This window comes from Pelodiscus sinensis, chromosome 14, assembly GCF_052426305.1.
Source record: "Pelodiscus sinensis isolate ZL-2025 chromosome 14, ASM5242630v1, whole genome shotgun sequence".
NCBI lineage: Eukaryota > Metazoa > Chordata > Testudines > Trionychidae > Pelodiscus > Pelodiscus sinensis.
Genome location: NC_143065.1, coordinates 41,566,651 through 41,582,270, shown reverse-complemented (window position 1 = coordinate 41,582,270; position 15,620 = coordinate 41,566,651). Strand labels below are relative to the sequence as shown.

Sequence of the window (15,620 nt, the reverse complement as noted above, 5' to 3'; positions counted from 1 at the left end):
TGATGCTTCCAGGAAAGGTGAGGATGCTGTCTGGGCCCAACCTACTTTCTGGATCTGCCGGGAAGTCTGGTCAATTCCTCCTGTCTACAGCACACGGCACAAGGGAGAGCAAAGGAGCAGAAACAGTCCCCACTCATTGTGGAAATGGAGGATCCCCGCTACCTACAAGCCCATTAAATTCATTCTGTGTGAATATATGACGGGGTCCTGAATAGGGACGTGACAGTGTGTTGGTTTAAACAGTTAACCGTGCCTTCATGCTTACACGCAGGCTTCCGGCACATGCAGATCCATGCGCAGTGGCTCCCTGGGAGCCACCTGTTCCTGCCCCCTCTCACGCTGCTGCTTCTGAATTAGAGGCAGCAGTATGGGACAGCAGGCAGGAGCTGGTATGCATGGGGAGCCGGCTTAAAAGCTGGCTCCCTACATGCATTGGCTCCCAAAGAGCAGACTGTCACCCTGCATGTAACCACTGAAAATTTCAGCGGTTACACAGTTACTTAATTAAGCTCATTTTAACATCCTAGCCCTGCAGGCATTCAGGATGTGACTAGTGGAGGGAAGTAAAGCCCGGTGTGGAAACAAAATTTGTATCCGTGTCAGCAAAAATGAGCTGCGGATATCTGCATCTGCCGATGTGAATACCACAGATATTAAGTGGAAATCCACAGATTTGCATGGTTTTAGTGGTGAGGTAGTAATTGGGCAGCATGTTCCTTGAAGAAGAGATTAAAAGCAACTGCAAAGAGGCATGTGCATAAGCCCTACTATCAAAGCAAGATTAGGCTTATGAAGCAGATGCAGGAGCAAATTGTCCCATCTGCCTAGCTGAGGGGTTTGAGACATCGCTTCCCCAGCCTCAGTGGGTTTTGAAATCCTTCCTCTGTGCTTCTTCAGTGAGCCACCAGCCCCACCTGGCAGAAAGTATGATCTGGTGATAAGGGCCTGACTAGGATATTTAGGGTACGCCTATGCTGCAGCAGTTTTTCGGAAGAGGAAATGCAAATGGAGCACTCATTTGCAAATGTCTCACTCTCCATTGCATGTTCTCTTCTGATCCTTTTTGCAGAAGAGGTTTTTGCGATAAAAAGCCCCATGTAGACGGGGCCATTTGTCGGAAAAATCCCGTTTTGCGCAAGATCCTGTGAACCTCATTTTTTGAGGAATAAGGGATCTTGCACAAAACTGCCCCAGTGTAGACGTAGCCTCAGTGTGTCACCTGTGGGTGAGGGGGATTGGACCTATGAGAGAGGCGGATTAAAAATATTTCAAATAAATAAATAAATAAATAAATAATAAAACTAGGCATCTGAACCCATACTGCGGCACTTTAAATAAGGGGCTTGATTTTCAGAGGCTCTGGGCATATGAGACAAAAAAAAGTGCTCAGAACCCTCAAAGATGAGGTCACTTGCTTAGGTGCATAAATGTGAATTTAAGCTACCAACTTCATGCTTCCAATTTAGACACCAAAGGTCCAAATCCTTTCACACCAGTATCTACTGTAGTCCAGGTATTCCCAGCAGGAAGGATAGGGAAGTACAAGGGAATGCTGTAGCCACATAGGAAGCCGCACGTGTTTTAGGTAAAATGAGCCATTTTTTAAAGTGCCATCATTACACTTTAATTCTCATGCCACTGGAAATGTAGAAATTGATTAAACAATCCTCTCTGATTCAGCAAGAACTTGACAAACGCTGATTTAACAAAAAAAGGTTGTTTCTCTTTTGTCTGCCCTGCCAGTGTCTTAATGGATATGAAGTTGGATAACTTTGGATTAAGGTTTCAAGAGGCTCAAAGGGAAATTGCATGCTGTACGAGAACATCTGACTGTTGCTGTAGGTGGGAATACTACAGAGGATAGAGTGCTGGGGAAACAGACTGATCCAGAAAAGGGGGCCAGGTGAACACATATGCTATCGGCCCAGGGAGACTTCGGAGGGTGTAGAAGCAGGAGAAGCAGAGATTGGTTCTTTAATGTGTATGAAGGAACATAAAACCAACATTGACCTGCCTGCAGCATCTCATGAAAATCTGAGTTCAGTTTATAGAAATTTTGTTACATCTGGAATACAGTCACAGGAGCTTTTTTGGAGACTTAAAAAGTATTAGCAAGCTTTGAAACTAGACTGTAAAAACTGAATCTAGACTCTTGTTGATGTTGCCAGGTTTACAGATCAGCCTTCTCTCAGAGGTGCAGTGTTGTTCAGGAGTAAAGGAGAGAGGCGCCTTTGGATGAAAAATGAGTTGTAGCATTGGGATTCGATAGCACTGCTCTGGATCAACAGCCATCAATCGAATTTAGTTAATTTGTCACTTACTTGACTCTTCATTGTACGTGGGCTTTTTAGTTGTTTCATTATATTTTCCTCTAAGATAAATGTAGACCAAAAAAAGGTGATAAATAGCAGCAATATATGCAAATGAAAACCCAGAGGAACCTTCACACTTCCTAATAGAGCGTCTGCTTGACTTCTGTGCTGCATTTGCACTGTTTTTGTTCAATTACACATACTTCAAGTTGCTTATATTTCATCTGCTTGTGTCAATGTCTCTTGTCACTAATCTTGCCCTTAGTAGAATGGTGCATGTGTTTGTACTTCGGTACAAATACACAAACCTCTTTTTGCACTGGTGTAACTATTTCTGCTAGGGGTGCAATTTTTTGGGCAGGGGTGTTTAACCAGAATAGTTATGCTGCTACGGTCCTCTACAGTGGATGCAGTTGTTATATTTGAATAAAGGTGCTTTATATGAGTAGAACATATTCCCTTTTTCCCTACAGCAAAAGCTGTCCCAGAATAAATCAACTCTCTATTGGTATAACTGCATTCGCACTAGTGGGTTATTCAGCATTAACTGGACCAGTGTAAAGTCAAACAATACGACTTTTGTGTATAGACGAGACCTTGACTGCTGCATTCTGCAACCTGGCAGTGATAGGTTGGATGGGATAGAAGGTCCATGTTGTGTGTTTGAAGTGACAGGTAAAGCATAGGGGGCTCGTCTACACTGGCCCCTTTTCCGGAAGGGGCATGTTAATTTCAGCTATCGTAGTAGGGAAATCCGCGGGGGATTTAAATATCCCCCGCGGCATTTAAATAAAAATGTCCGCCGCTTTTTTCCGGCTTTTAAAAAAGCCGGAAAAGAGCGTCTACACTGGCCCCGATCCTCCGGAAAAAGCGCCCTTTTCCGGAGGCTCTTATTCCTACTTCAAAGTATAAGAGCCTCCGGAATAAGAGCCTCCGGAAAAGGGCGCTTTTTCCGGAGGATCGGGGCCAGTGTAGACGCTCTTTTCCGGCTTTTTTAAAAGCCGGAAAAAAGCGGCGGACATTTTTATTTAAATGCCGCGGGGGATATTTAAATCCCCCGCGGATTTCCCTACTACGATAGCTGAAATTAACATGCCCCTTCCGGAAAAGGGGCCAGTGTAGACGTAGCCAGGGTGTAAGCATTTTTAATGGAACTTCTAAAGTATCAGGAGTGAACTGATTGGGTACTTGCTAGTGTGAAGGTTGCTAGGACCGTGATTGCTACTCCTGGCCTAAGGCTGGTAAATAAGGCATACATCAGGGTATACATCACTGGGATCACGTAGGGTGAGCTTTTCAAAGGTGCTACCATTGGAGCAGAGACAGGCCCTTGCTGAGTACTTTTGAAAGCTCCATCCTTAGCTACCACCTTTGGACCTGCAGTGACTCCTAGGGGCCATGCTGAGGTCAAACTAGGTGATCGTGATGGTCATTTCTCGCCTGAAGGTCTTTGAGTCAGGCTGAATCAAGGCTACAGCTATGATGTATTGTCCATGTTGTAGGGAGAGAGACGATCTCAACGCAAAGAATGACGCTTTGGTGGTTTGAACTTGTCACTAGAACATACAAGAACAGTTCAATACTTTGGGTGGGATTGGCTATTTCACGGACTGGTGTAGGTGCCAGCAAAATCAGCCAGCACACGGAGTTGGGTCAAACAGTGTAATTAAGATTCTTGTCCCAGGTACTGTAGAAGCACTAACCCCGGGAGGATACAGTGCTGCAGAGGAGACCTGCCTTTCGCTCCGCTTGAGTCCTAGTTGATAGCTTATAAGTCACAGGAGGGAATGGACATAAAGCTGTGGGGTGCCCATGCTGTGTTCTCTCTATGGGATCAGTATTCTACATGACACATCCCAACTCTGCTGAGGGAAGGGACAGTGTACTGGTTCCATACAGTGTCCACAGCTCCCTGAGGGCAGTGCACAGGAGGCAGGTGAGAATGGACGGCAGAGGGGTGAGACTAGAGAATCCAACCAGTGGACGTCGCCTGCCCTAACAGGGCTGTGGTGAGACCCCAGGAGACTTCTCTAGACACTGGGTGGGCTTGCCAGTTGCTCCCTAGCCTGCAAGCTATCTTTCCCTGCAGAGATACCTCCCGCTGCCTGGATTTTGCCTGTTGTGCTGTTGAAGTGTTTGCCATGTAAGTGTATGTGAGTGTTACAGTAGAGTCTTGATTATCCGACCTAAACGGGACCGAAGGATGGTCGGATAATCGAAATGTCGGATAATATGGAAAATACTTTGCGGGGTCCAAGGTATTTTCCCTGTCAGCTGCTGCTCTGCAGGCGCTCAGCTGCTTCATGGGGAGCGGCGCTGCCCCGGACCTCCCCTATCTCTCCCGGCCACTTGCACTTCCCCACAACTGGGCGGGAGAGAGAGGGGAGGTCGGGGGCAGCACTGCTGGCCGGAGGGGATGGGGGAGGTTGGGGCGCCCCACGACTTTCAGGGGGTGGGGGCAGCTGGGCTCCAGCATCCTGATGCATGGCCCTGCTCCCTCCTCCCTCTTCTCTCACCGCCTTTGTCTCTGCACTGCCCGGCGCCTTCCCTTCCGCCTTGGGCGGCCACAGGCAGGTCGGATAACACGGAATGTCGGGTAAAGGAAGATCGGATAATCGAGACTCGACTGTATCTTCCCCCCACCTAATCTACCGTCAGGCCTCTGTCGAGAAGGAACATTAACGTTCCAATGGACTTGACTTTAGCATAATGAGTTAAAGGTCTGACCATTCAAAGGCCTGCTTGTTCCTTTTGTGCCAGTTGTTATTTCAAGCGCCGAATTCCAAGATATTTTAATTTTATTCTAAATAAAACGACAGGCTGATTTTTTAAATTTTTTTAAAAAGCTAATCTCTCTGCAAGGGAACCAGCAATTGTCTGCACTTCAGCTCTGGTTCGCTGACATTTTTATGTGCTGTTGATATAGTGTTTTCATTATAGCTATGCTGGGCTGTCCATTTATTGTAATTACTCAGTTATTTAAGGAAAAGACTTTTCTTTGTATTTTTAAAATTAGATCGTTAAAGATGTAAAATCCCAAGTACTGACCCAAAATGATGTGTGCCAATTTTCTAATATCTTGATCTATGTATTTCTCATTATCCTCCTGTCTGAGTACCTCACAGTCTTTCATGTATTTATCCTCCGAACAACCCTGAGCAAGAGAGAGTGATTCTATTAGACCAGGGATTATCATAACAAAATTCTTGGTGGCCTCCACGTGTGGCCACCTACTCATGCTGGTGACTGCTTTGACAATTTTTCCTTAAAAGAAAAATTGCACATGTACGTATCCAAACCAGTTATTTATGCAGGTTTTTTTTGAAGACTGGATAATAACAACATACAGTTGTCTCTAATCTTTACTGGGCCTAAACAGAATAGAAACACAGATAAGGTGTGTTGCATGTTCTTGTAAACTTGCTAGCTAGTAAGTCTGCCCCTGTGAAAAGTGATCTTTGTATGTTTGTTAATATCACCTTTTCACAAGCCCGGGCCTAAATGAAGCCTTGGATAGGGAGGAAGTGGGGTCAGGAGTGAAGCAAGGAGGAGGATGAACTGGAGGCCCAGTGGCTGGAACCTGAAGTAGAAGAGACAGGGGATGGAGCCCACTTCTCTCCAGCCAAAGCCCAGAGCCTGCCACCCACCACCCCACAGGGGAGCCAGAATCCTGAGCCCCACCTCGCCCAGGAAGGTGAGGTTTGGTATTGTCTCCCCAGCGGGAGGTCGATGGGAGCAAATCTCCTATTGACTTTCCTTACTCCTCGCAAATCGAGGAGTACTAGCACCGACGGGGGCACCATCAGCATTTGATTTAGCGGTTCCTTATTAGACCTGCTAAATCAAACTCCAGAAGATTGATCTCTAGCCCCGTAAGTATAGATGTGGCCTAAAACTTGGTCATGCTAGAAGACTTGGGTAGAGATGGGATTTGAACACAGATCTTCTTAGTACAGGTTGGACCTCCCTGGTCCAGCACCTTTGGGACCTGACCGGTCCCAGACAAGGGAGTTTGCCAGACCAGGGCAGGGGCACCAGCCTCCCTGTTGGGCTCTCCCCCCAGCCACCTGGCTCCGGTGGCCTTGCCGACCTTGTGACCCTGAGACCTCTGGCAGCCCTGCCGGTTCTGTGGCCCTAGCAGCAATAGGCTGCGCAGTCTCACCAGCTCCACTACCCCGCTGACCCTGCCATCTGTCTTCATGCCCAGCTTCCAGGAACCTCTGCTACAGAACCACGGATGTTGCTGGACTTGAGTCCCGGACCACAGAGCTTCAACTATACTGGACTAATGACCTGACCTAACCACGGTACCTTCCTTCTTCACACCAGACGGCTTTCACAGCTTTTAAGAAAACCTGTTATGAATATTTCTTTTGCTTTCCTTTCTGCTAGAGCATTGAAAAAGCCGATGAATAGCAGTTTGTATGTGGCACTCTGGCCTTGCTTTCCCTGGAGGGCTTTGGAGAAGCTACATGTATTTCCAAAAATAGCCTGCAATAAACTGATGAAACCTTCTTACATTATGATTCGCTCCATGACACTGTCTTTATCCTACCGTCCTTTATCCAGCCAAGCTCCCTGTGATTTCAGTGGAAGATTGCGTGATGTGTGCTGAACTTTTACTGCCAGATTTACTGAAGGAATTTAGGTGCCTAATTCCCATTGACTCTAACGGGAGTTGGTCATCTAAATACTTTGAACAAAACTGGCCTTTAGAGGTCTCTGCGGTATGGCCCATGTACCATTCTTGTTAATAGTTTCAATCGACACCAGAATATGAGAAGTTCAAAGCTGCTTATTGGAGTTGGTTACTCAGTTCCCATTAGAAATGGGCAACACACTCCCCTTCTCAGTTTTGGAAAACTCAGCAGATCCCTGTGGGGGAAAAGGCGCTAAGGGATGACAACAGGGTACGGTTTAAATACAGTCAACCTCCCCTGCCTGGTTAGGGCTCCTGTAGAGTTTTCTTTCTCTCTCAGTGGTCACTTGATGATGAGTAGGGCATCTTCCTGTCACCCTCCTATTTGTGGGTCTGTTGATGGCTGACCAACCCAGTTCTGGAGCTGCACGTCTTCTCGCAGAAGGGGCAGGTGCTGGTGGCTATTGGAGGGATGCGGGACAGTTTTTGCCGCTCTTTTCTCCTTTTTCACCTTTCCTTGTCTGCACTGCGGTAGGACCTCTTAAATTGCGCTTCCCCCTCATGGATTATTGCTTTCCTCTGGAGATGGTCCTGGGCAAGGTTCTCCCAAGTATCGACACTGATGCTGCATTTTTTCATGTTTGCCTTCAACATGTCCTTAAGTCACTTCCTTTGGCCCCCAGTGCTCCTCCGTCCTTCCTTCAGCTCGGAGAACAGAATCGGTTTTGAGAAGCGCTGATGAGGCATCTGGACCACATGACCAGTCCAGCAAAGTTGTTGGCAGATGATGATAGCTTCAATACTGGTCGTGTTTGACTCTTCCAGGACAGTAGTGTTCATGCGCCTGTCCTCCCAAGTGATGTTTGGGATTCTCCCAAGGCGGCATTGACAATATTGTTCAAGTGCCTTCAGATGACACTTATATTTTGTCCAGGTTTTACACACGTACAGTAGTGTTGGAACAACCACTGTGTGGTACACAAGGCGCTTTGTCTTGGCACTGATGTCCTGGTTCTCAAAGACCCTTTGTCTCAGGCGGGCAAAAGCAGAGCTTGCACAGCTCAGGTGATACTGGATTTCCGCGTCAATGTCGACTTTGACTTCCAAGGTACGGGAAATACTACACATTTTCCAGCAGTTCTCTGTTGACTTCAATAGATGGTACATGAGATTGTCCCATCGGCGAGAGTTGGAGCACTTTAGTCTTTTTTGATGCTCAGTGTGAGGCCGGGATTCTTTCTGCTTCAGCAAAGGCGCTTAAGATGGTCTCAACAGTTACAGAGGAAAGAGCAGCAACCATATTGTCATCCACGTACTGGAGCTCCATGATCGAAGTTGTGGAGCTCTTGCTTTTGGCTTTCAGTCTCCTGAGGTTGAAAAGCTTCCCATTTGTTCTGTAGGCAATCTTTACACCATCTGGAAGCTTGTTGTCAATGAGATGGAGGGTCATGGCAATGAAGATGCAGAACAGCACTGGGGGAATGATGGAGCCTTGTTTGATTCCTGTTTTGACCTCAAAGAGGTTGCTTTGGGATCCGTTGTTACTCAGCACTCTGGCAGTTATATTGTCATGAAGCAGCCTCGGGATGCTGATGATTTTTTAGGGGCAACTGATTTTTGAGAAGATGGTCCACAGAGTGCTATTTCTTTTAACGTGGGGGGACTGTTGTACTGCAGCCACCACAGGAAACTTGATGGGTAGAAGGCCTGGGTCCAATGGCATGGAATCCATAACAATTGGGAGTCTTCTGTCTGCTGCAGCCTTCATTCGCCTTCACAGCCATTATAGCATTACGCTTGCTATCCTCCTCCAGTTCTGCCATTGAGGACATTAGGATCGTTCTTCATCTGGTCCCTCCCCCTTGGCCTTGCTGCCATGGGTGACCCTATTGGGAGTACAAAATTCCCTATGGCATTGCTCTCGAGTTCATTGGAACGTGCAAGCCCACTCACCATGACACGGTGACGATCTGAAGAATGAGAGGGTTTTCTATAGTATAAAAGAATCCCTTCCCCGGTAGGTCTTAGTAGATGTCATGTCTTCCTCTGATCTTTGAAGAGCAGATTCTGGCTTGCATGATTGCGCTGAGCTCCACTGAGTCCCAGATAAAGACCTGCTAAAGTGAATCCTCCTTAAATTGAGCAAGAGAATCCAGATTTGCACCTTTACGTGGTTTCTCTTCCCTCTCCCCCAACCCCAGTTTCTCAATAAATGGATAAAACCTGGAATCACCCTTTGGTTCGTTTTCTTTCCTATTCCACATTGATGGCCTAAAATGTCACCTAATCCTGGTTTAATTTGTGTTTTTGTTCTGCCATAAAATGTTGGCTGAGCAGCAGGGATTCACAGCTCCTGTGTGTAACGTTCTGTGGAGCTGATAGAATGAATTAGTCTGGAAACGTATAGCTCCTAGTTCAGAAATCCAGTACCAGGTACAGTGTATATACTGATTGTTTTATCATTTGCACTTATCGAAACTTGGACAATGAGAATCAATTGAGTTGGTTTCAAGTGATCAGTGTTTTAATGTTGGATAACAGACATTTCCAGGAAAATTTTACCTCTTTTTATAAATTACTTTCCATAGGAATTAAAACAAATAATGGAAACTTTTCTATGAATCGTGGCTAAGATTGTCAAACATGGCTAGTGATTTTGAGTCCCTCAAATTTTAGGTGGCCAACCAGAGACACTTTGAAGCAACTTGATTTTCAGAGTGAATCCTTGGCACTGTTTGACTACAACCCCCCTTTATGGTGTCTCAAGTGGGTAACCATAAACTTGCTAATCAGTTTTGAAACTCAGTCAAGTTTAGATTTGGTAACAGCCAATTTTTAACAAGGTGTGGTGTGGAGCCAAATGTCTGTTCAAGTGGTCCCTTGCTTAATCTTTTACAAAAATCTCACATGGGGTGAAAGTACCGGGTTCTGTCTGTAGGACACTCATAAGAACGGCCATACTGGGTCAGATCAAAGGTCCATCTAGCCGAGGATCCTGTCTTCCAACAGTGGCCAATGCCAGATACCCCAAAAGGAATGAACGGAACAGGTCCTCATCAAGTGATCCCTTTCCTGTCACCCATTTCCAGACTCTTACAAACAGAGGGTAGGGACACCATTCCAACCCATCCTGGCTAATAAATTCATGGAGGTTAGGTCCATTGAAACTTATCTAGTTATTTTTTTTGAACCTTGTTAAAGTCCTGGTCTTCACAACATCTTCTGGCAAGGAGTTCCACAGGTTGACTGTGTGTTGCATGAAGAAAAACTTTCTTTTGTTAGTTTTAAACCTGCTACTTGATTCTTTTTAGATGGTAAAATATATGATTCATAAACACACAGTCACATTCCATACTTAGCTCAGGGGTGTCTGTTCAGTTTATCATCTGCCTTAATTGAAATGGACAGTTCTGTCGTGTCCTGCAAAACTGCTCTCATGCATTTGAGTAAACACCACAGTACCTTTTAACCCAGTGCATATCGATTTCCCTGCTATGATACGTGCTTATGTATGCTTGTTTCTTCCATTTCTAACTTAAGCTGCTTCTGCTCTCCTTCGCCCCTCTCTAAATTAATCTATGTTTGTACCTCCAGAACCCTTGCAGAGCCCAAGGAACTTTTGAAGAGACCAGCTCCTGTCTCCCTGCCAGTGAAATGTGCGTCCCTCAAAGCCCTGAGAGTCTGTAGACACAGGAGCCGGGAGGAATTTTCAACACACTGAGGTAAGGCAGCTTAACCAATGCTTCTGCTTTGCTGAACAGTGAACATTCAGTACCATTCTGCTGCGATGAAACAGGTGGAGCAGGTTTCAGGATGAATGGTCCCATGTCAGTACTATAGCTGAAGTCATGGAATTCATTCAGCACCTTCAACTCCTTTGGGACTCTATTGGCCTAGTCTACACTAGCCCTCGCCATCAACCTAACCTACATCACTTCAGCTAAAAGCGTAGCTGAAGTCCATGTACTTACCGCAGAATCTGCATGCGTTAAGGTTGGTGGGGGCTGTTCTCCCGTTGACACTGGCTACCCTTCTTCTCCTGGTGGTGTACTAGAGTTGATAGGACGGCGCTCGGAGATCAAATGGTTGTGTCTAATCAGACATGATAAATTGATGGCCAGGGGATTGATCGCTGCAGCTTTGATTCCCAACATAGTGGAGACAAGCCCTATGTAGCCAGCCAGTCACAGCTGCCCCCAATGGTGGCCAATGGCCACAGTGGACCCACTGATTGGCTGGCTTGTGGGACTGAGCCTTGAGGGGGAGATTTGGTAAGACATAAACGGGAGCCTTTGAAATTCTTTCCCTGTTTGTCCTCATTCTCCCTGCTTTGTGAGTAGGACCAGACTGAGGTTCTTAGCTGTGGCTTTAGGGCTCTTTCTGGCATCTGATGTATTTGGGATGCTGATATTGATGATGACTGGCAGTAACCCATTGGCTTTCCTGGAGTGAATATGGGGCCTGGTGAGATGGTTTCATTTCTACCATCCTGCATGACAAAGAGCACCCCTTTTCTGTCAAGCTGAAGGTAAGTTGTCTTTGCGGGAGGGCTAGTTTCTCAGGGTCAGATTTTGCTTAAGCTTGCAAACAAGGTTCCACTTAGGATGGAACAACCAGTTTCACGTATACAAAACGGGAAATGACTGTCAAGGAAGGAGTACTGCAGAATAGGATCTAGGGATCATAGCGGGCCAAAAGCTAAACATGAGTCAACAATGTGACATTGTCGCAAAAAAAGCAAGCATGATTCTGGGAGGCATTCACTGGAGTGTTGTGAGCAAGACACGAGAAGTTATTCTTCCGCTCTACTCTGTGCTGATTAGGCCTCAGCTGAACTATTGTGACCTGTTCGGGGCACCACATTTCAAGAAAGATGTGGAGAAATTGGAGAGGGTCAAGAGAAGAGCAACAAGAATGATGAAATGTCTAGAAAACATGAGCTATGAGGGAAGACCGAAAGAAATGGGCTTGTTTAGTTTAGAAAAGAGAAGACTGAGAGGGGACAGGATAGCAGTCTTCAAGTATCTAAAAGGGTGTTACAATGAGGAGGGAGAGAAAATTATTCTCCTTAATCTCTGATCCTTAATCCTTAAGCAATGGGCGTAAAGTGCAGCAAGGGAGGTTTAGGTTGAACATCAGGAAAATCTTCCTACAAGGGTGGTTAAGCACTGGAATAAATTGCTTAGGGAGGCTGTGGAATCTCCATCACTGGAGATATTGAAGAGCAAGTTAGACAGACAACTATCAGGGTGATCTAGATGGTGCTTGGTCCTGCCATGAGGGCGGGGGACTGGACTTGATGACCTCTTGAGGTCCCTTCCAGTGCTAGTGTTCTGTTATTGTGTGAAAGGTGCCAAGATGAGGTGAGTTGCCATGTCAGTCCTTGGGCTCAAGAAGTACAAAGACTTCGTTCCATCCTCCCAAAACACATGGGGAGATGCAGAACAAGGGCCTTGCAGCCTTCACGTCAGCCAGAAGAGGGGAGAGGAAGGAGCTGCTTAAGTGCTCCCTCTAGGGTTGCCAGGTGTCCGGTATTCTACCGGACAGTCCGGCATTTGCGCTTTTTGTCCGGGAAAAAAATATCAGAAAATGTGCAATGTCCGGTATTCTCTGATTTTTTCCGGCTGCGCACCGGACAGAAGCCTGTTGTGGGCTGGGAGAGAGTCTGGAAGGTGGGGCCACGATCGGCGCTGGGAGCCTGTGATTGCACAGAAGCCTGGCGAGAGAGTGGGGGGAGTGGCTGGGAGCTTATTATCCCGTGTTCCTTTTTTTTGTGCTTTCCCAAAAAATACCAGATGTCCGGTATTTTTTTGGAGACCATCTTGCAGCCCTATCTCCCTCTTCTCTCCAGTGTAATTTCCTCCAACACAGTCCGTGGCTTACTAGCCATGTTACGGCCCTTGATTGTTACTGTTCTCGCTCGTTCTGCAGGGAGGGAAGTGAGGGCCAGATTTTAGAAAAGGGCCTGAAATCAGTGGGACTTAAGAGCATTTGTAAATCCCAACTAGACAACGAAATGCCAAATACCTTTTCATTCTGGCCCTTAGTCTTTTCGGTGATGGGTTGCCTCATAAGACCTCAGAAACCCACTTTGGGGCCTTTCAGGTTTTGGCCTGGTGCCTGCTGTAGCTGCAAGACATTGTCAGACATGCCTGTCACTAGAGTCAGAAGACTAGGACAGTGGAGACTAATACGCAGGGTCCACCTATGAGCCAAGAAAAGTCCCTGCACTTTTTTATTAAGCTCAGGGTGCTGCTAGCCATTAGGTCTCTGGCTGCACATGCCTTTGGCTGCGAGTGCTGTCTACACTCCACGTTAAAACAGCCCAGGATAAGTCTGTGTCTGTTCTTTTGGGGGGATAGTTTTTACAATGTGTGATCCTAATTTTAGAGTTTATTCTAAATCTTGTCTCATAACTGCCAAGCTTTAGAGAGAGGTCTTCTCTATCAAGTGAGATGAAAGTAAAACATTTCATTAACATTAGGGAAAGAGCTGCTCTGAATAAATGAGGGCTCTACTGTATTTGGAGAGTTGCATATTTCTGATCTACACTCTGATGTAAAAGGTTGGGAAAATTCAGTGCAGGAAGCAATGTCTATTGAAACCAATAATAAAACAGTATTAAAAGTTCAGAAATGTGTTTTGAATCTTCCTTTCAGTACACTCGAAAACCTCTTCTTTCCTCCAACCACCGTACTGCATTATAAGTAGTGACAATTTAGGTATCTGAGGTAGAAAAAACCATTGGTGCTTTTATCACTTCAGGACTCTAACTGAACATTAGGAGAGTTACTGGGCTGCTGTGGATAGAAGAGAAGATTCTTCTTCTGTCCTTTGTTATTGCAGTGGGAAGCACATCCCTCAGGGTGCGTCTAGACCAGTGTTCCCCAACATGGTGCCCACGGGTGCCATGGTGCCCGCAGGGCCATTTCTGTGCACCCGCCGAGTGAACACAGCCGGCCCCGGCCCTGGGCGCAAGGCACATGGGTGGTACCGGCCCCCTGGGCGCACAGCGTATGGGCAGTGCTGGCCCCGGGCGCGCGGCATTTGGGTGGCCGGCCTACCCCCCCCGGGTGCTGGGCCCGTGAGTAGCCCCACCCCTAGGCGCCCGGCAGCCCCAAAAGGTTGGGGACTACTGGTCTAGACTGGCAAGATTCAAAAACTTGCCTCCTGTCTACACTGTCCACTTGAATTTGTGCATGAGTACTGACGTTCTAATGTAAGAATTCAGTGCTTCTTGCGCAAATACTTTGACGCTCCCGCTCAGAGATAAGCCCTCTTGCACAAGAATACTTGCGCAAGAGGGCCAGTGTAGACAGGCACCTTAATTTTTTGCGCAAGAAAGCCTGATGGCTAAAATGGCCATCGGAGCTTTCTTGCACAAAAGCGCGTCTGTACTGGGCACGGATGCTTTTGCGCAAAAGCACTTTTTGCGCAAAAGCATCCGTGCCAATCTAGACGCTCTTTTGCGGAAATACTTTTAACGGAAAAACTTTTCCGTTAAAAATATTTCCTCAAAATCATGCCAGTCTAGTTCCTGAGCCACAGTGTTCCTGAGAAACTGGGCAAAAAAGTCTTGATGAAAAATAATAAAACCAAAAAATAATAATAATAAAATCTCCTGGAGGATTGCCTTTACTACATGGGGTTTGCTCTGTACTTTCTGAGACCATTTCTCTTGTTTAGAAGCAATCTTTCCCTTAGAACTCTTTGTTCAACATTACTTTGCATCAAAGCCAAAGCAAATCTACATGGGGTAAATTGCAATCGATAAAAATAGTGATCCTGCGAGCCTGTCCTTTGTTATTCAGAATTATTCAAACGGTAGCTAAAGGGGCATCTTTATCGATAGTCTTGTTTAAAGACCAGCCCTTATATTACATTGTATCTTCCTGAGGCATGTGACTTTTAACGATATAATACTGCTCTCCAGGCGGAAATGTTAAGCAGCTCTCAGCAGACATTTCAACGCCACTGTTATTAGGCCTTCGTGACACAAGCCCCTTGCAGGTGAGGCGCTGGCAGCTCAGTGTTTTCCTCCATGCCCAGGCAGGCTCTGGAGCCATGTCTGGTTAAACGTTCCACAGGGAGGAAGCAAGACTCAGACCTTCTCATCGCGAGCTCCCTTCATCTCAAGAGTGCAGGACCTGAGTCTTTCCATGGAGAGGGTCCAGCGGAGGGCAACACAAAAGACTAGGAGGCTGGAGCACATCACCTATGAGGAGTGGCTGAGGGATTTTGCCTTAGTTAGTTTACAGAAGAGAGGAGTGAGGGGGGATTTGAGAGCAGCCTTCAGCTCCCTGAAGGAAGAATCCACAGAGGATGGAGAGAGGCTGTTCTCCGGGGTGGCAGAACGAGGAGCAAGGGTCTCAAGTTGCAGTGGGGGAGTGCTAGGTCGGATATTAGGACAAACGATTTCCCGAGGAGTGTGGGAAGCGCTGGGATGGGAGCTGGTGGAATCTCCATCCCTAGGGGTTTTTAAGTCCCGGTTTGACACATCCCTGGCTGGGATTTTTTAGTTGGGGTTGGTCCTGCCTGGAGCAGGGGATTGGACTCGATGTCCTCTTGAGATCTCTTCCCACCCTAGGATACTATGATTGTGTGGACTTCAGTGAGCGATGGAGCAGGGCGTGGGTGGGAAATGGACATACCTGAGTAGACACAGGCTT

General features: G+C 46.6%; 1 protein-coding gene across 1 annotated transcript in view; it reads left to right on the top strand.

The window, feature by feature from the left end:
• MEGF11 (multiple EGF like domains 11) overlaps positions 1 to 15,620 on the top strand; it is a 479,353-nt gene that overhangs the window by 121,367 nt on the left and 342,366 nt on the right. Inside the window, exon 2 of the mRNA XM_075896878.2 lies at positions 10,546 to 10,673. The gene's annotated coding sequence lies outside the window, so the exon portion shown is untranslated. The remainder of the gene's footprint in view (positions 1 to 10,545; positions 10,674 to 15,620) is intronic.